Genomic DNA, 22,335 nt, shown 5'->3' with positions numbered 1-22,335 from the left:
TTAAATCGAACAAAATCTATGGCTTTCCCAGTCGTGCTCTCGAAATCTGCCGTCCTATAGCAGACTGAAGCAATCGCCCGCATGGCTACGTAGGATGGTTTGTGCTGATATGTCAGAATATTTTAACGTAGCTCATAGCTAAGTCATTGTCTTCATCATTTTTTCTTGAATGCACAGTGTAGTTTCAAAACGACACTAAATTTAAATTATTTCGGAAACGCGTGGATATTGTTCTATTCAAAACAATCACAACCAATATTAAAACGATTTAAATCTTTGAGTTTATAATACTATAAGTATCGAGTTAAATTTACATTTGAAATATTAGACATAAATACATGGTGTTTTCGGCAGTTGATCGGCAGAGCTCGATTACTCGTGATCGCCGGTTTCATCACATTCATCCTGGTGAAATTGACTAACGCGCCGTTGTACTGAAGCGGAGATTGCAGGTTCAAGTCCTGTCGGTGAGCCGTTGTATCTTTTTCGAAAACTTGATGATGTTTACGGTTTATGTTCTTTCGTTCTTTGATAACTTATGTTTCTCTAATTCTTTCTATCACCTACGAAAATGTAATAAAGATGTTAAAACGATTATAACCGAAACAAAAAATATTTGGTGTAGGAAATTATAAAAAAAAGAACAAGAATAAGGAGGTGTTTAATTTTTTTTCGGGAAGAAATGACGGATGAAGTAGCGAAAAGGAAAAAAAAAATTTTTAAGTTGCTTTTTAGTGAAACATTGTCATGTTTTATATGCACCTATTTCCCGGTAGGGCTGATCCGAAACGCCGAAGAGAGCCCCAGATAGTCGCCTCCAAACCAATGGTATTGCGCAAGTTTTTCTCATATTTATATTATACTCTAGGTCAGACATTTTGGGACCTATTTTTCTTCCAGAGTCATGGTGGCTGACTATTCCCGGCAAATTTTGACCATTCAAGACCACAAAAATCTAATGAATAAAAAAGAGTAAATTAATAAAAAAATTGATGTTCGTCATGTAGAAAACGAGAAATACAATAGATTTTTCCGGCCTAGATGATTCCCTTTTCTCATTTAAATCTACGATTTTCTATATTCAGGGGAAATACCTGTTAAGGTTGAAAAAGCCATCATATTGCATTTTAAGTATAGCTGGTTTAGTCATATGTCTTTTCGTGGCATCGCATAATCTGATGGTTGACTTGATCAAATTTTCGGGTCCGAACCAAACAACCAGATTTAGGTAAACCAATAAAAATTCCCTTTGCTGGCCCCTTTATGGCACCCAGATGGCTTCCTGTCTTTGCGCGCTTTAACTTTAACTGCTCAGGTAGAGTATGTGAGTAGTGATGAGTTCGAATCCTCATCTCTTACCGACTATTTTTTTGCATACAATTTCAAGAAGATTTTGAGTTGATACATCCTATCTAATATTTTGTTTAAATTATAACATCGGTTGATATTATTTAGTTATGGTTGCATAAACTTTTTGATATAATTTGAGATATACAAGTACCGTAATCCAGGGTAAGATTGATCACTTTTTTCAATATATTTTGATGATTTTTTTTTGTTAAGGAGAATGTTGCATGTTTCATATTTTTAAAACCAGCACTGGACTCCTATGAACGTTAAACATGAATGAAGAAATTTATTTGACTACGTTAAATTTGATTAAAAAATCGTGTTCGTCTCTGTTCAGAATTTGATGTTTTGGGGTGACATTGATCAGTCTCTAATCTGGCGCTTTTAACGAGTTTTCTTGATCATAAAGGATACAAAACACCTACATAATATGACCATATGAAAGTTTATCAATTTAACCTTAATTTTTAACGTTTTACTTTGAAAATATTTATAATCGAGAAAAGAACTATGATGTAGCCTACATTTAGGGGCAAAATTTATTATAATTGCTAAAAAGTTTGAGCTTTAAAATACAAATGAAATTTTAACTTCACACATTTCCCTAGGCCCTCCTTCTACTTCCATTTTCATTTTTACTTCAAAATTAACGATTTGATAGGGTTCCAATCCATTTGTCGAATTTTGCCTACTCTTGGAAAATTTCCTTATTATTTAAATATCAAAAATTTATCATTAAATGACTATAAAAATAACACTATAACTGTTCATATACAAAGAAAAAATGTGGTTCTTTCACATTGAACAAACCGTTTGCTTCTAAATCCTTTTTGGTATCATCAGAAGAGCTGTTTGTTTGCGATCCTTGAAAACAAAAAGATATTTTAAGATTTTGAAATTTGATTTTTGCTAACAGAAAAAAAATTCAAATACACACCAAATTTTGCCTATATGATACGCAACTAATAGGCTTTCAAACGTCGAAAACAGTTTTCAAAAAATCAAACTATGAACTGAGTTATTGATGATAATGTGGAAAAGTTTATTGTTGATCAAATTTACCCCGGTGATCAAAGTTACCCCGTTTTACGGTACTAAATTAGAATTCATCCAGATAGGAAAAAAATTGATTGTCAAAATATCTCATCTTTATATAATTTAGTTTTCTCTTCTGATCGGGAGACGTCCAATGAAAAGGTTTGTCGCGCGAGGATTATTAAAATCAATGTAGAAGAGTTCTAGTAACTGATAATAGCTACTAGCACAAGAAACTTTGAAATTGTATAGAAGCTTTGCAATAGTAAATTTTTGAAAAACTTAGACGAAACGTCCAATGGATTAATAAAATAAGTATTATATGGTCCTAGATACTAGTCAATGTTACCAACTGTAGTAACGATAGCATATCAATTTTCAAAATCCTTACGCTAAACATGAACGTTCGTCAATTCAATCTGTCGTGATAGCTAGTGCTGGAACTCTTCAATATTGATATTTCTAATTCTTGAGGAAAGCCCTTTCATTTGACGTTTCGCCCGTATTATTAGTTCCTCTTACTGGTAACTAGTACTAGAAATTAAGACCATTATTCTTTGAGTTCAATAATCCTCATTATAAGTTCTTCCATTTGAGGTTTCGCCCTATTTTTCGAATATTTACAACTCATTGTAAGAAATTCATAGTTTCAGTTTTATTCTTACTATGCTTTTAATACCAAAACTAGACATGATAACTATCAAAGCCAGGTTATAAGCAAAATAAGTCAAAACTTGTGAACTTGTGGTATTGTCTAATTTTGTTGGCCACCAAAAATTCAATTTTATACTTCTGATTTGATTTAGCATTAAACATCATTTAAACATTTTCAATCAATTTTATTAATGAATGTCATGATTTAACATTGAATTCATTTGTTTTTTTTTTTTGTAATTTTTTCAGCATGTACTGCAATTTTTGTTAGACTTAAGTGAGGCTAAAGTAAAGGCCAAATTCAAGTCAAGTTAGTCGAGTTAACATACTTAGTAAGGTGATATCGAAAAAATAAAATGAAATGTACTCAATTTAATTTTAGAATTATAATCAGGTCTAAGATCGGAAACTATTTTTTTTTTGTTGATAGTTTAAAAGCTCCAAACGTTTGATATGATATCTTTTCCTGACAAAAAAACTCTCTTCCTCCGGCCTAATGAAACAATTTAATAAGAACACCCTAATTCAATTCCCAGTTATTCAATTTCCGAGCTTTTGCACTCGAGGTTTTTTCTTAGCTTTTGGTTTTTACTCCGTGGGAACTACACTAATAGAATACTCTTCCCAGGGACTCTACTCTTGCCTGTGCCAGGGCTGTTCTACTTCTAGGAATTCACGCATCATCACAGCAGAGCCGGACGTTTGTTGGTTGCTGCAAAGCTACTGAGGCTCCAGAGACTGTTGGGTGAAATTCATCCCTCAGCAGCACAACAGATTGCCAAAATCAAATAGCAGCAATAGGAGCAGCTTCTCGTTCTCTACTTTCTGGAAACACCACACCAATCAGGGAAATAGCAACATGACCTTTACCGGGAGCCCATTTATTTCCCTCAACTCTGGACTGATGAAATCTCGATGGGTCGAGGCATATGATAAGTTACCCTTCTTGGTTTCTTGCTTGCTTTTTCCTGCTCATTCCTGTCATAAAACTAAAAGCGAAGCCCCAGAAGGCAACAGCAGCAAGAATCTCTAAGCTACGGAACGTGTCTAAAGCTCGCAGAAAGGTTTTCCTTCTCAGGCATTAAGGAGTCAATTTAATAAAGAAACTTTTGGCTAGATTTCTCAAGCCACTGATTCCTGCTTTCTAGGTAGGTACCTACTCTTACCCTTACAGCATCAGTGCTCCAGAATGGATTCGTTTTGACCAGGAAAGACACAGAAACACACAAACACAACCTCTTTTCCTTCGGAGAGCATATAGCGATGAGACTTCTATTATTCCACTCACATGATGCTCCGGAATTAATAAATTTGATAAGCATGAATGATGAACAAAGTTGCTGGAACGGGAAAGACGAGCAATTTATAACATTTTTCCCACCACTAGATATGTACCTCAACTGGCTCTCGGATGAAGGAAACGGAAAACTATCAGCATCAGCTAGCCAATTCAACTAACTGAGAGCAAGAGGGAAGAGGGCCCTGGGCAGCTGAGCTGGATTGGTCAAGCTGATGAACAACAACCGGGCAATGGCAGAAGGCATGTAGGGTAAAACTGTACAAAACGCACCAGCTAAGCATAATTGCTATTTATAGCGATACCAATCATTTAAGAATCAAATTGAGAGTTGACAACGATTCAAGGATGAAATCTACGTATTATCGAAAAGAAAAAATGTGATAAAAACTCGATTTTGACTGTATTTTTGTAAAAAAAATAAAACAGCCAGAAAACAAACCGCGGGGTAGAACGCCAAAACTAGCGGACAGAACGCACCAAACAGGAAGGGTGGTAAGAAATTGAACAATGATTATACGGAATGTAATTATTGAAACACCAAATGTTTAATTACATGTTCATCGTAGTTTTATAAACTACCATTTTTTGGCTAAAAATCATTTAGTATTGCTAAACTGATCGAAAATTTCGCTTTTCAAAATACACTTTTTAATATCCTTATATATAAAACGCCTTCAAGTAGGCAACGAAATTCAATTTTTTCGACTGATATAGTGATATCGCGGCAAACATGGCGGCCGATAATTTTTTAGAATCGAATATTGGTGCACCGTTTTACCTCGAACAAGGACGAAATTTGTTGTAATTATGCAATGTTATCGTCATTTGGGAGTCAGCAAATAAAAAGAAAGGCATTTTGTTTTGATATTCGGGTTTTGTCAAAAGTTAACAGCATTCAAAATTTGAGCGTAAAACACGTGGTCTTGTGGGCATTCTGCCCCAATTTTCATATGTTTAATTTTGGATAAAATTTGTAGGAAGTTAATAAAATATAACAAAATATTTATAGTCTTCCGAAAAAGCACATGAGTGGTAAAACGATAAGCTGTAGTTTGATCAGATTTCACAAGCTGTTTTACCATAAAACCTTATATGTAACTTATGAAAAATTACAAGTTTTACGCTGATTCCATTAATTCCTCTGTTTCTAAGAACTAAAGTAGATTTTGTGAACTTTTTATCTATTGAATGATGAAAAAGCTTGTTTACTACAATAAAAATGAAGAAAAACATCATTCGAAGCCATAGGTTAGTGTATATTTGAGAAAGAATGACATGGGCCCTTTTACCCCGCTGGTGCGTCTTGTACAGTTTTCCCCTAAGATCGTCCTCTATGCAGTTGTTGAGAAGCCATTTGAAATCTACTACAGAAGCTCCTTTTAAAAGGGCCCTAGGAAGCTAGAAAGGTGTCTGATTACTGAGGCGTGTGTATCGGTTCGGTTTGTTAGTATCATCGGGGTTAAAGAGATTTGCTGTAGTTGCTTAAGGTACGATGTAAAATCTCTCATTATACACATATTTTGTAAAATTTCTCAAAATACTATTGGAAAGAAATATCATCAAGGTTTTCGAAGACATTCAGAAACATTTTTTTTTCTTTTATACCCTTAAGGGGGGGGTAGGGTCTAACGGGTATAAAAAAAACACCATTTTCACGATTTTTTTCTAGAGCTATCGTTCGAACAAATATATTCAAATTTTTTGCATTATACAAAGCATTGTTAAAAGAACATTTAGTAATTTTTTCGTAGAAAAATATTGAAAAATGAGCCGGTGACGGAGCACTTTCGAGGATGCCTTTTAGAAAACAGGATTTGCGGTGGACACTGTATCTCAGCACAGAATCATCTGAAGTCAAAAAATCAGAGCAAAATATTTTTAATAGATGTTTTTCTGGACCCCAACGTTTTTATTTAACTTAAAAATATTTTTATGAAATTTTTGTGGCTGTTTGAAGTTAAAACTACGATTTTTCACTTAAAAATCCGCCATTTTTCACCTGAAAAATCTCCCCAAAGTAAAAAAAATCAAAAAAGAAAAACGTTGGGGTCTGGTATTTTATATGTAGAAAATATGTTCCAAATTTGAAAAGAATCGGATAAGTAGTTTTCAAATGACGATGTCCACGGACTTTAAAAATGTGCTTTCGAGAAAAACGCGTTTGAAGTTTCTGCTCTTGCATTCTTGCAGTATTAGATAGGAGGAGATAAAGGCCTATAACTTCTACAGTTTTGCTTCAATTGACTTGAAAATTTGACACAACATTCTTGAAATGTTTTACAATAAGAAAATAAAAAAATAAAAAAATCGATTTTTTGAAAGTGTTAGACCCTACCCCCCCCTTAAATGAACTACAGTGTCACGTTTGAAATTTGCATTGCAGTATGAAACATTGTTATATGCTCAGGTACAAAATTAGTGAAAACCCCTTACATTGCAAACAATTGCAATAGGTTTTCGAAAATACAGTTACCTTTTAACCAAGTACAAAAAAAAAGTTTTTTGAGCTTTCTTGTGAATCAAATTAAGAGAACCAATGAAGCTGTATTGCTCTCACGATGGCACTATGTGGCAGTTCCGAGGAACTGAAATGAAGGGAGTACGTCAATGATCACACAAATTGAGTAACCAATGATTGAATTTGTGGAAACTTGTCGCAATTTGTTAAAGAAAATTAGAAGGTTTAAGTTCAAATAAGAAAAACTAGTGCTCAAAGAGAGTGAAAATGTGCTAATTGTTGCAAATTGTTGCAATTTGAGAAGCAGGATTGGAACTTAGATCATTATCACTCCAAATGCAAATAATTCTCTCTTGATTTCAATCCTTTGGGCAGTTCCATACAATGAGGCGGCAAAAAGTATGAATAGGTGTATTGGACTCTTTTGTAGTTTTTGAAAATTGTGTATGAAAATTACTATTTTAACTAACTTTAAATAAATTCATACAAAAATTCTTTAACTTAACTTAACTTATAAATAAGGATGCATAGTGCTATTTTTTTTAACGGATTTTGGACTGATTGAACATTAAATGATTAAGATCATCAAGACATTTCATGAAACTCGAGAGAAAAATGTGTGAAATGATTGATTAATCATGAGAAACTTTTTTTTTAGTGTCAAACCAACATCAACTTTGTTGAATTTAATGGATAAAAATTTTCCATTTGCATGAAATTTTTAGCTTTATTTGAATACAACTCAAAAAAACGGAGCTTTGGGGTGCCTGAAATCTCTTTCATTGTATTTTTAGGACCTTAAAATAGATCTTGATAGTGAAAGGAGTATGGGGAAATGTGGGCCTTTTTTTGGCAAGGCTTTAAAATTTTAAACTTTTGCAAAAAAAATATTATTTACTTATTTTTATCATAGATCAATTAAGAATATAAAATTTTGAATGGTTCTAATGATAGTTTTAAATATAACCTTTTATATGGTGTACTTTAAATTAAAGAAAAAAATTGTTTCCATAGAAATATATGTGATTTTTTTTTCATCATATTAATTTTTCAATTTTTAAAAGTCTGATATCTGTGGTGCGTTCAGTATCCGAGATAATGAGTTGAAAAACTGGGAGTATCTTAAACAAATATTAAGCTTTTAACTAGTAAAAATAATACAGCGATCCGATAAAGTTCAGTTTTTGAATTTTTGCCGCCTCAAACCTCATAGTGGATAGTTCAGTTTGGACAGTTTGGAAACTGGATAAAATTTTAAAATAAATTCAACCTTGTTCTAGAGCCGATAACTATTTCTTCTTTAACCTTCCTTTACGGTTAGAAAAGGGTTATTAACCTATTTGGGTTATTATGACCCGAATTACTATTTTGGCCATTTCTTCAAAACATATAAATTGATTTTGAAAAATTATACCATTTTGGAATCGTCCACATGTTCAATATCTTTGTTCATAAATAAAATTATTAATTTTTTTATGTCTAAAAATTGAGCGAAAAGATAAAATGAATAAAAAGAGAATGGCGTTTTTAAACAAAAACTGTCTTAATTTCAGCTAAACGTTGGCTGTTTGAAAGATTCATTTGAATAAAAATAGTTTTTGGTTTCCAATATCATATGTCGTGAATGAAAATATAAAACGGAATTTAAAATCATTAAGTTTCTATTTGAAAACCATTGTTTTTTTACTTCATTATTGGCTTGTATTTTAAACATTTAATCTTAATTTTATCTGCAAAAAAAAACAAAAAAAAACGAATAGATACTAACTTCATTTAATTTTTTTTATTATTATATTAGGAACCGCGAATTAAACATTCAACGAGAGCTCTCAGAAATTCGCTTAGCCGCATTTCAACATAAAACGGATTAAATAAGCAGAATTCAGAATCTTGAACTGATTAAAGTTTCATATTAAATTTCTAATAACCTAAATTAAAAATTGACTTTTTTTTCTTTATTACTGAAACATAAATTCAACGTTCTAATAACAATCTTACAGTGAAAATAGAAGAGCTTAAAACTGAACTGATAAAAGTAAAATATGAACTAAATACCATTGTTTTTAGCAAAAGAACTATTGATATCTTAAATTTTGTTAAATCTTCAGCTTTGACGTATGCTCAACATCAGTTTCTACCATTTTCAGTTAAATTATACGAAAATATTTCAAGTGTAACTAAAATATAGCTTGAAACATAAATATGCGCATTTAGCCCGCCTGGTTTCGGAAATTGGCTCTATTAACAACTTAAATTTAAAAATTGAGAGATTTAAAAAAAATCATGAGAAACGATTAAAAAACAGATTTCCGCTCATGTGCATATAGCTTTCAGGCTCCAATTTATTGGAATATGGGGAAAAAATGGGTTATTTTACTTAGAATGCGCATTTAGCCCACCTCAACCCTACTTCTTCAGGGGAGAGTAAGGAGACTTATTTCCCGGGGTGTTATTTTTCGTTATTTTTCATAACGACAAATTAAGGAAACAAAACTGAATAAGGGTAAATAAATCGAATCCGAACAAGTTTTTTAATATAAGGTGAATAAACCAGCCGAAATTGAGGTTCATCAATACATCATGACATTTTTCAATAGTTTAAAATTTTAACTTTTAGGTAATATTCTTTTCTACAAAACCGAAACATCATTTGCCCCCCCCCCCTCCCCCATTTTCTCTGAACCAATTTTGCCAAAGTTTTTTTACAATTAAGTGAAGCCTAAATGTTTTTTTCTATAAACGGTGATTTTTTTTTTATTCCATATAAAATTATTGCGTTGAGGTGTTGAGCAAGGTTTAAAAATCACGATTTTTTTTAAAGATGCATAAATTCTATTAATTTAATTTAGATACATACCTCTGGGATCGGCTTTCTAAGGATGAATCATGAAAACCTTCTTACTTTGGTAATGTGGATTGCAAATTTTCAATTAAAATGACTAAGTTTTATCGATGTTTAGCCTAATTTGCCTAGGAAATTTCTGAAAATTTCATCACACATTACACAATACAACAAAATTCACATTTTCCCGAAGTGCAAAGAATCTCAGAACTGATTTTGGCTTAGGCGCTAAGTCCAAATATAAAATTAGTTTTTTTTAGCATCTTTAGTTTTCGAGATGACTTTAAAAATAGGTAAAAAATTAGTTATTCTACTGGTGCTCTTTTCTGACATGTTTGTTAAATACAAAATAATATTGACTCAATGATCAACTTTCTCATAGACCGTGAAGGATGTTGAATTCTGATAAAAAAAAGTTATGGAAGTTTTCTTTTTGTAATTTTTTCCAGAAGTGCAAAAATCTTGAATTGTGATAAAATTTCAAAAAAAATTATACTTAATCGAATCCTTGAAATTTTTAAAATCGTAAGTCAAATAATTTCGTAGCCCTTAAAAAGTTGTTGAAAGAATTAAACTCTCTTATATCCAATATTCAATTCATTTTTTTAAATATTAATATTTAAGAATTAATTATTTTCAAAGCGTTGTATCTAGTACGAGGAAATCTTGGCAATACCTGAGTCCTTGATTGAATGGAGGATGGTTGATTGGTTCAAAATACGCTGTTGGTTTCTATGTAGGTTTATTGGTTTATCAGTTATGAAAGATAGATTTTACCCAAACTGATAAATTTTGAAATTTTCACGCGTCATATCACCGAAGTGATAGACAAAATTTGAGAAATGTTTTGAATTCAGGACTCCAACATCTTACAAAATCAGTTATTGAAACGTAGGCACCAAAAATGCCGTTCCCCCATGTACAAACTTTTTAGGTTGAATCACAAAATTGCAGATTTTGTTTTGTCCAGAAATCAGAATTTTACTGAGTCATGTCAATAAGAAATCCTTGATCGTTCACCCAGTCCTTATAAATAAAACTTTCCTTATTTCCTTCGTTAATCAAGAACAAAAATATTTTATTTCATACATTATAATTTTGTCTATGCTTGGAACGAAAAATTATGACTTAACTAATTCCTCCTAATTGCATCTTTGCCTTTGAAAGAACTCTGTGAAAAACTTTAATCCTTCAAAAAAGTCAACAATCTGGATGATTATAGGGCAAATGCAACTTCAAACAAGTGACGTGCATATTTGATCACATTTTTGAGATACAGTAGTGTTTTGATTTTATTACGGTCAAAAAAAATTTCACCGTGAATATGGTGAAACCGTGAATTTGGTGAAACTAAAAATTTAAGTGGAAAAAAGTCTTTTCATTGTCTTCAATCAATAATTTATAATGTTTTCAGTAGTGGAATCGTTTCTTATCAAGAAATTTTGATCACAAGGTGTAATTATAAAAGATTACTAAACAAGAAGGTTCGTTTTCCGTTCAAATTATTCGTCTCTAAAGCAAATTTTTAGGTTTTTTCTTGAAATAAAACCATGTTGTTTATCCATTTGAGAGTCTACATCTAATTAAAGTGAATTATTTCGTTTTACAGTTTAACAGTCGTTCTCTCTCATTTCGATTTTGAAAGATAGTTCAAAGAAATTAGCATCAAAAAATTTTTTCCTGCTTATTTCAAATTTCAATATATTAATCTTAACACCTTTGATGAAATAAAAAGTATACTTTTTCGATTTTTTTTAAAATTTGCTCAACTTAGACTTTTACAATGTGTTTCTCGAAATTTGCTTTATGGGTACACTCAGAAAAATACTATTATGTATGCCATAAGATTCTCTTATGAAGTGGCGCCATAAGAAAAATCATTGAAATTCATAAGATTGTCTTATGACGCGAATGAATTCTGAAGATGAACGCCTATTGCAATGAGAGGTTGTTGCTTTTCATAAGAGGCTCTTATGGAAACATTAAATCACTTTCTAATAAGAATAATTTTAGATATTTCATGCTGAAAACATCCCCTTTATTATTTGCCAAATTTGTTTGATATCAAATCATTTATGGTCACCATCAGCAGTGCATCAACAGACGCTTCCATCAAAGTTTTTTTTTGCCGCATCCCGATCTTCGACCTTGTTAGATCAGATAGCTGAAAAGTAAACAAAAATGTATTTCAAATTACTAATATGTCGCTCACATCAGAAACAACAAATCGGACTTACCATTCCGGAAATGACAATAACATTTATCTTTGAAGTAAAACTAGTAACTATGAGCTGGCGATTGCTTCGTTCTGTTAGATGATGAAAAAACTGTTGAAATGAACGAATGTGTTCATTACTTTCACACAATGCCGATTCTTCTATTTTTCATAAGAACATCGTATGAAAATTGAAAGAATTTAATAAGATTCTTATGAAAAATTATTTTACACTCTAAAAAGCGGTTCTTAAGATGCATCTTATAAAAATTATAATAAGAATTTGCCTGAGTGTAGATAATCATTTGTCTTCATATGCAGAAAACCCGTAATCTTAGTCCTTTTTACGTATTTTCAGACAAAGCTAGCAGAATTTCAATTTGCTCTTCTAAAATTATCCATTCAGTCAATACTAAGGCTGTCCAATAAGGATAACGCACGCCACCCTTCAAAATAAACAAGTTCAACAAAGAAATCAGAGACACTCATCTCTTTTAAATAACGCTTCAATTCACCCACATTTTTATATAATTCGCATAACCAAAAAAGTTGTTTTTTTAAGCGACTAAACTACACAAGTAACAACACTAGCATCAGCTTGACATTAAAATACTTGTGTCGATTATTACAAGTGTTTTTTAAATCCAAATGACGATTTTAAACACAAAACAGATAAAAAATGCAGTTCAAGGACATTTTCATATTATTGGGTACTTATATACCATAGCATAAACCATAAAAAATATCATAAACAAAGACGCTCTACGCTTTTGAATGAAAATTAAGGTCCTGGAAATGGTTTCTGAATGATTTCTTAAAAATCGTGATAAAATCGAAACAATAACCGTAATAAAATCGCGCGTGAATTTGGCGAGTATTGATATAATCGAATAGTGATAAAATCAAGAAACTACTGTATCTGTATTTTTTTTTTGTTTTTTTTGGAAATGCTATTTTATGATATTTAGATTATATATTATTATCATAATAATCGTTGAAAAATTGTAAAATAAATTTAATTTAAGATATCTAAGCTTCACGGTCCGCAAAAACATGTCTCGAGGATCCCTGTTCTAAATAAATGTACAAAATTGACAAAACAACAATGCTGTTAGCTCTCAATGTTTGAATAAATTTGTTTTTTCAATTATCGAATCGTCATTAAAAATTTAACATCATTTAACTTGCAGATATTTTTTTCATTTTCAAATGATTCTGACTGAAAATGAATTAAACAAACATATTTATTCAAAAGCCCGCCTCGGTTAAATATCGCGCGACTGAAGCAACCTGAGGTCGCGGCAGACTACGCGCAATCGGTCGAAGCAGCGCTGCCGGCAGGAGCGAGCTTGACGAAGCCCCTCTTGAGGACTGTTGGGATACCATCAAAACAGCCATCAATTGTGCTGCGGAGAACGTCATCGGTTATGTGGAGCGATCTCGACGGAACGACTGATTCGACGAGGAGTGTAGGTGGGTGATGGACGAAGAGAATGCCGCGCGGGCGGCAGTAGTGCAAAGAGGCACCCGTCGAAATGTGGAAAATCACCGACAGCGGAAGAGGCAGCGAGTCCGACTTTTCCAGGAGAAAAAGCGCCGCCTGGAGGAGGAGGAGCTCGAGGAGCTGAAGCAGCTGCATCGTTCCCAAGAAACGCGAAAGTTCTATCAGAAACTCAACGCATCCCGCAAAGGCTTCGTGCCACAAGCCGAAATGTGCCGGGATAAGGACGGGGGTATCCTGACGGACAATCGTGAGGTGATCAAAAGGTGGAAGCAGCACTTCGATGAACACCTGAACGGCGCACATGCAGGAGATCAAGACGGTGGGGGAAGGTACATCGCCGGCGTAGCCAACGACAAAGAGGAGCCACTCCCAACGATGAGTGAAGTTAAGGAAGCCATTCGCCAGCTGAATAGAAACAAATCGGCTGGAAAGGATGGCATCGCAGCTGAACTCATCAAAATGGGCCCGGACAGGTTGGCCGATTGCCTACACCGGTTGATAGTCCGGATCTGGGACATAGAACAGCTATCGGAGGAAGGAGAGGGTAATATGCCCCATCTACAAGAAGGGCGACAAATTGGACTGTGAGAACTATCGAGCGATCACTGTCCTCAATGCCGCCTACAAAGTGTTGTCCCGAATCCTACTCCGCCGCCTAAAGCCACAAGCAAATAGATTCGTGGGAGGTCATCAGGCCGGCTTCATGGAGGGACGGTCAACGACGGACCAGATATTCACATTACGGTAATTCCTCCAAAAATGCCGGGAACACCGAGTCCCTACGCACCATCTATTCATCGACTTAAAAGCCGCATACGACACGATCGACCGTAACGAGCTATGGAAAATCATGGACGAGAACGGCTTTTCCGGGAAGCTGACCAGACTGATCAAGGTGACGATGGATGAAACGCAGTGCTGTGTGTGGATTTCGGGTGAATTGTCGAGTTCATTCGAATCGCGCAGGGGGCTTCGACAAGGTGATGGTCTATCCTGCATTATGTTCAACGTGGCGCTAGAAGGTGTTATTCAACGAGCTGTGGGCGAAATGCGGGGCACGATTTTCAACAGATCCAGTCAACTTATCTGCTTTGCCGATGACATTGATATAGTCGGCCGATCATCTGCGGCGGTGGGGGAGATCTACCGCAAACTGAAACGCGAAGCATGAAGGATTGGGTTGAAGATTGGTTGAATGCTGGCCTGCGGATCCGAGACCGACCGAACCCGCTTGTCCAGTAATAACAAGGTCACGATCGACGGCGACGAGCTGGAGATAGTCGAAGACTTTGTCTATCTCGGCTCACTGGTGACCGCAGACAATGACACCAGCCGTGAGATCCGGAGGCGAATTATCAGCGGAAGTCGTGCCTACTATGGACTCCACAAGCAACTGCGGTCGAGAAGACTTAGCCCTCGCACGAAATGTAACCTGTATATGACGCTCATTAGACCGGTTGTTCTCTACGGGCACGAGACATGGATATTGCTCGAGGAGGGCCTGCGTACACTCGGAGTATTTGAGCGACGAGTGTTTAGAACCATCTTTGTCGGCGTGCAGGAGAACGGAGTGTGGAGGCGAAGGATGAACCACGAGCTCGCGCGACTCTACGGCGAACCCAGTATCCAGAAGGTGGTGAAGACTGGCCGGATAAGCTGGGCAGGACATGTTGCGAGAATGCCGGACGACTGTCCTGCAAAATAGGTGTTCGCTACGAATCCGGTAGGAACAAGAAGAGCGGGGGCGCAACGAGTGAGGTGGTTAGACCAAGTGGAGCGTGATCTGGCGAACGTGGGATGCCCGAGGAATTGGAGAACGGTTGCCATGGACCGAGTGAATTTTAGGAATTATGTTCGTCAAGTTATGTCGTGAGACGGAATACTATGTAAAAAAAAAAAATATCCAAAAATGACAATGTCAATCGTCAGCAGGGCCGCATTCAGCCATCATGGGGTCCAAGGAAATTTTTCGTAGGGGGCCCCTGTGAACTTATAACTTATATTTGTATGCCATCCCAGAGAAAATATAATATATCAATCATGCAAAGAGTCTGAAAATGAGTTCAGTACATTCCCTCAAATAATATAAAAAGTTGTTGATAAATCACGTGCAAACATTGCGCAAGATTTAGCAAATTTAAAATAAAAACAATTCAGATTAAAGCTGTTATAGCAAAGTTTTTGAATTCATGATTCATTGAAAAAACATTTTTACCTAATTAATTATCATTTAAAATCAAGATATAAAAAAACAAATTACATATAAAATTCACATGCAAAATTGAGATCAAAATTCACTATCGGAGCATTAGCAGGAATTATAAATTTATAATTCAAAATCCAAATGTATGTTTATTGTACATCTTTAAACACAAAGATGTAAAAATGCATATAATTTGTTGAAAATTTTTGAAATGTAATGTGGATAACATTTCTGAATTAACAAAAAATGATTGTCATCAGATAAAATTTCAAAAACAGTTACTTTTGTCAAAATGTGCTTCTAAATGTGACAAAAGTAACATGGCAAAACAATAATTCAGAGGGGGTATTAAATGTTTTAAACAATAATTATTAAAAAAATAAAAAGATAAGTTAAGTCTAGTGGCTTAAATAAAGATCTCGAGTTCTTAAAAGTCAGAAAAACCAAGAATCTGAGGATACAACACAAAACTTGAAATTTTCGATTTATTGAATCTCTATTTTAAATCTGAAAAAAGATAAGATAAAAATCATCTATAAATTCATATTTATAAAGAATAACTCTGTGAAATTCGCAATCTAACTATGAGATTATTTTTATGATAAAATAATTTGGGATTGGTCGATTGGAAATGATAAGCCGAATTTGAATATTTAAATGAGCAGAAGCATTTTTTTTTCGAACATGCTGGGCTTTCAAAAAAAGTGGACAGGTATAGAAAACCACATCCTGGCTAGATTACTAGAATATTGGAAAATACCTTTTTGGTGGATTTTTTCACATTATTTAAAAAAAATGAAAATTCAAACAAATAAATTTGATATAAATAAATATTTTGAAAATTCCAGGGACGCATTGATAACACCGAAATAAAAAAAAACATGTATTCTTCACATTTAAAAATATAAACAATACAAAAAAATTATAATTCTGATTCGTATCAAAAAGAAAATATAGAATTCAAAGATTTTTTTTTGCTTTCTTTCTCTATAGGGGAGAATGAGGATACTTGATCCCTGGGGATACTTGATTCCTTAGCTATATCTCGAAACTGTAATGTCTTATAAAGATCAAATGTTCTAGAAAAATGTGCCAAAATGAGCAAAATAACAATGATAGTAGTTTAAAATTTTTTAACAAAATAATTGTTTGAGTTATTGAACTTTTTTTGAAAAATTTCACAAAATGTATCTTGAAGATCTTTTTTCATCACTTTAAAATGTTCCTTACATGGGAAAATTATGAAAAAAATATTTGTTCCAATGTATCAATCGTTCGAGCGTAAAATGAACTTCATAATGCTATATTTTCAAAGCAATGGAAAACTCTCAACTTTTTTTCAGAAAAAGTTTTCTAAAATGTTGATTATGGGTACAATTGATCCTCTAGAGTTGGGTACAATTGATCCCCCTTCCAAACGGCATATTCTTCTTCTGAATTGATCGTTATGATTGCTGATTACGAAATTACTAATATTTATCCAAAAACTAATACTTATCAAACAATTGTCTGAAGAAAAGTGCAAAAATAATTAATTTTCTCCTTATTATAAAAAATAGTGCCTTTAAGTATGCAATGTTATTAGCGTTGAGACAAAGTTAAAGAATTTTCTTCTTATGTCTGCTATAAGTTGTGAAATGAGAACAAACATGACCAAAATAGTCAATTAACATTCTATCTTGGGGTTTTGTTTGATTTTTATACAAGGATTAGGGCTTCCTGAATAAAAGATCAAGTCTCCTTGAATAGGGGATCATGTCTCCCCAAACTTCAGAAAAATCGCAATTTTTTTACTCCCACGAGAATGCTTCTAGTTCATCTACGGGTTCAAGTATCATTCTAGTTTTTGGAGCATAGAAACTTGAAGTTACAAGCTGTCAGAAAATGTCAAAGACGGCGAGTTGCTAATTTTTTACAAAAAGATATGGTGAAAATAAGAAAAGGGGATCAAGTATCCCCACTCTCCCCTATACTATTCATAAGTGTGAAAAGCGATTTGAACGCCGCTCATGTGGCACGATAAAAAAATTTAGATGGCTTTGCTTGCTTTCTTTTTTTTTTTTTTTGTGTTAAAAAACTGGAAATCAACGCCCAAATTTGGCCAGATTTGAAAAAAATGTACTCTATGGCTTGTTAACTTAGACTATTTCATGGAGGGCCCTTAGCTGTTATACATGTTTTACATTATAATTCTAATTTTTTAATTCTCGGTTTATTTATCTTGTTTTCTTAAAAAAAATACGGCAGTTTGATTATAGTAATGTAAACCTTTTTTTCCTCGGGGTGGGGGGGGTCTGAGTCGGAGGGCCCAGGGAAATTGCCCCTTTTGCCCCCTCTTAAATCCGGCCGTGATCGTTAGAGTATAATATGAATTCATAATGCAATACTTTCAAATCAATGGGAAACTCTCATATTAAAAAAAAAAGATCCTCAAAGTGTTTTTTACGGACTAATTTGCTCCCTACAGTTCAAAAATATATAAACATATTTTTCATCTGAATATTTCGTAATTAATGTTAATCACAAGATTACAACCATTTATCCAATAACCAATATTTAAAAAAAATCCTAATGAAAAGAACGTACAGGATTAATTCTATCTTGAAAATTTCTCCTTAAAGTTTGTTTTGCTGCATGTGCTGCATCATAGAGGCGTACAATTCCAATGCTTATCATAAAATGTGTGCCAGGTTATTTCATAACCACGATTCGATCTCATGATCTTTAGTTTAGAAGTCAAGAATGCTATCCTCTAGGCCACGATCTGCTGGCCCGTCCAGCTATAGTGAAACTGTTCATCAATCAGTCATGTTCATATACATAGAAAATCAAAGATTCAAAACTCAAATAAGGGATTTCTGGTTAAGGATTTGGTTATAAAATACTATTTTATGACTTCAATTATTTATTTGAAATACAACTAGTAAATCTGATTAAAAATTTTGAATGATGAAACTCTGAAATTCCAATTCTATGTAATTATTTTATCAGTTATATCGGTGAAACTTTATATTCTTTGAAAAGGAATGTTTAAAAATTGAAAGATTATAGGCGGATAGTAGATTACAATAAGGTATTTTCATAAAATAAATTTACGGTGATTAACTCTTTACTTTAAAATTCCAATTGTAGATCACCATTCTATAACTTTTTCTAGTTTCAATTCCGCATTAAAACTAAGAGTAAAAATTTCAAATCCAAATCTTAAAAATGGTGTGATATTTAAATATTTTCTTAAAATATTCCGGAATGAATAGTTTCGAAAATGAATCTAATTTTAGTTAAAAATGCAAAACAAAAATTCGAATCGGGATTTTTTCCCAATGATGAATCGAACTAAAATTAAGAATTATTAACTGGATACAGATTCCACAATCCGTTTACAGGCCACCAATTTTGATTTAAAAAAAATGGAACCAGAAGATTGGAAACGATTCAAAACTAAGCTCACCAGATATTTTACCCAACTTGTCCAGGGCAGAGAAAATCCGGGCTATTTTGTCAAAAAACCTTTCAAAATCCGGGATTCCAATTTTTAAGTTTTCAACTCAAATCTGGAAAATTTGCAGGCAAATTTGAGAATTCTTCAAACCTGAAACACAATTCAGTTTCAGGATGAAAAATCGAAAACCATTATTGATTTCTAACAGTTTTCTCCAGTGTCCAATTACAGTGCTCCACCATTTGGCAAACTTTCAGATGGTACGAAATTACGAATAATGTTAATAACACTGAGATGCACACTAGGAAACATAATACTTCCCGAACCGGACTATCCAACCCTTGCACGTGGTTATGTTTATGTTTTTGTGATTTTATGAGCACCTACATCCTTACTGGATGCATCATGGTTCTTTGGAAGCTCTGGCAATGCTTCCGATATCTGTAATCTTTGAGGTAGCATGATTCAAGAATGAAAAAAATCTGAAACTGTTATCTCGTTTTATGAACTACTGATTGTTTAAGGAAATTAGAAAGAGAACATATGATCGTTTGGTTAATATGTTACAGAAAAAATTCTTGTTATTTCCGGTACTTGAATGACTCTAACCTTCAAACATCGTGTCTTAAGTTTGTTTTTCCTTCTTCAAAAGCGAAACCAGTAGAACGTATTCATATATGTACCGGGAATTAAATTGATAATGGATACTCGGTAGGTACTGTGAAGGGTTTAAAATACGGAACAGGATGGGGATATCCCTTTTAAGCCGGTTCTTGAAGGTTCAAGCCAGGATCCGGAAGCTGTACGAAAGTATTCCATCATCAGTTTCCTCGTTACGAGAAGGAGCAAAACAACATTGATTGGTTACCTACTTAGCTAGGTGCTTGGGAGGAAACATGGTTTCAAAAGAAGAAAACACTAGCTTGTTTTTCCAGTTAAAGGAAACTTATTCAAGTCCAGACATCGAAAACTTTAAGAAAACAATCTTTATGTAGTTTAAGTCGATTGTGTAGGGTGAATTTTCTTCAAATTTATCTAAACATACAGCAAAGATTGATTACATTTATAAAATTTAATCATTATCAGTCAGGAACCGGAAATTAGTTGCCCTGAACCACCAGAATTGTGTCATCCTGATTGCTCCCACAAGGGCGTCCTAAAGTCAATGTTCACAGTTTATCACTCGACCGCAAACATTCCTATGCTTGACCTTGCTACTCTAGGGACTTTTTTCATCCTTCTCTCAATATTGTTAGCACCATTCTGTTCTGTTGCTTTCATGTGGGTGCGCTCCATTATCAAACGACCCCTGACATCTGTTTCTATGTAAAAAAAAAAAGAATACAGAAATTGAACCACGGCGCCCACAAAAGTCACGCAGGACCCGCACAATTCCACATCCACATACCTACATATAGACAACAGAGTCGAAAAAGATTGAGCATTATCGCTTTTTAAATGACATCTACATTTTCTTCCACCGGATGAATAAATCTTGTCCCGCTTCAGTGCCCATTCAGGATTCCGATGGTTTCATGTAGTTTTTTCTTTCTCTCACTTTTTGTTGGTGCTGCGATTTTTATAGCTTTCCGAAGGCGTACAAACAAACACAACAGACAGGCCTACATTTCCTACCATCGGGATGCCTACATCCGATGAATGCTGGCCACCAGGGCTCTAAATTAGCCACTCCACTAAACCGCCATTGATAGAGGATAACCCATTTTGAAATGAGATCAATATCACCTATTTGCGAAGTCTATATTTTTATAGTATATTTTTCGTAATTTTTTTTCAGTAAACCACACTTTTTCCAGTTTCATGTCGTAGATGGCAGCACAATCTTGCAGCCAATAACAAATTAAATCTCAATATTGATTTAACAGATTAATTTAGGCTCATATTCATCATTTCGAGGTAGTTTTCCAACACAGTTTTGTTGGAGTTCACACTGCAGAAAGTTTATCCGGATACGCAAAAAATCACCCGCACAAAAATGTACAACTGCCAAAATTCCTGCTCATCTCAACTACCGGTTCAATTGCAAATCATACCAATAAGGCCGGAACAAATGTCAAATCTTTCCTTTGTCACTCGGAGTTGGAACATCGCGAGAGGGAAGACAGTAAAAAATAATGCGAAAAATAAATAAATTGGAATAAATTGCATGAAATCTTATATGCAACAAAATTGCATACTGTATCATTGCACGAAACCTACAAATCAAGTAATTTTTTATCGAAACATTTAGTAAAATCAAGAATACAAAAGGTTAAATAACTCTTATCTTCCAAAATTTAGTTTTTTGGTCTTGTAATCTTTCGAATACTTGATTTTTTTTCGAAATTTACAAAAAATACTTCAAACTTTATATATTTCCCCCTTCGAGTTTTTTGAAAATTTCGAAGGGGTGGGGGGTGACAAAAGAAGAAATTGATATTTGTTCCAGCCCAATACAGCTAGTCATTTGGCCCATCAAACTCCATCTGAAAGTACAACATTATTCTGACTATCGGTCCAAGAAATTCACTTTAAGTGATCTTGATGCAATTCTAATTTTTTGATTTAGTGATCTTCGAATTTCCAAGTTGTTCACACCGTACCAAGTACTTACTTCTTGACCAAAATCATCCAGCACACCTGAATTAATCCCGGATATTCGAAAATGGGCATCAATTCGGTATAATAGATAGATAGTGCTGCCATCAATGAATTAAAACTAGAGAAATAGTGTTTGCCTTTTCAAAAACATTAGTATTTTTGAACTTGAAGCCTGTTTTTTGGTTTCAAATTCAGCCTTAAAACTACGTTTCATCATTTTGCATCATACTAATAAATTTTAATGAAGAAATCAAGTAGTTTGATGAAGTATTATAGCTCAAATATCAAATTTCTTAGTTCTAGTAGAACATGTCTTTAAATCCCCTTTTGATACCTTTGAAAACGTTTGCAATTCTAGAAAACTCCTTGAAATGCAGTTATGTATTCAAATAATTCGTAGAAGCATTTTTATTCACTTTTACACAGTAAATTTTTAGAAATAATCTTGTTTTTGTTGAAAAACACAAGTGGTACTTTCTTATTTCGCGTCCTTTGTTCATATTATTGGTCCTCAACGCCAATTGCTACACCCAAAAAAGTAAACTTATGTTTGATTTATCCGTTGAACAATTCAAAACAAATTGTAGAAGAAAATTTCGGTGATTTACAATCATTCATATTTTAACAAACAAAACACATTGTGGTACTCAAGGGTGTCCACGATGAAATTGCCACACTATGAAATTGCTCTAACTTTTAAACCGTAGGGTAGAATTGGATAAAACTTTGAG

This window comes from Uranotaenia lowii, chromosome 3 (assembly GCF_029784155.1).
Source record: "Uranotaenia lowii strain MFRU-FL chromosome 3, ASM2978415v1, whole genome shotgun sequence".
NCBI lineage: Eukaryota > Metazoa > Arthropoda > Insecta > Diptera > Culicidae > Uranotaenia > Uranotaenia lowii.
This window is presented reverse-complemented; position numbering follows the sequence as displayed.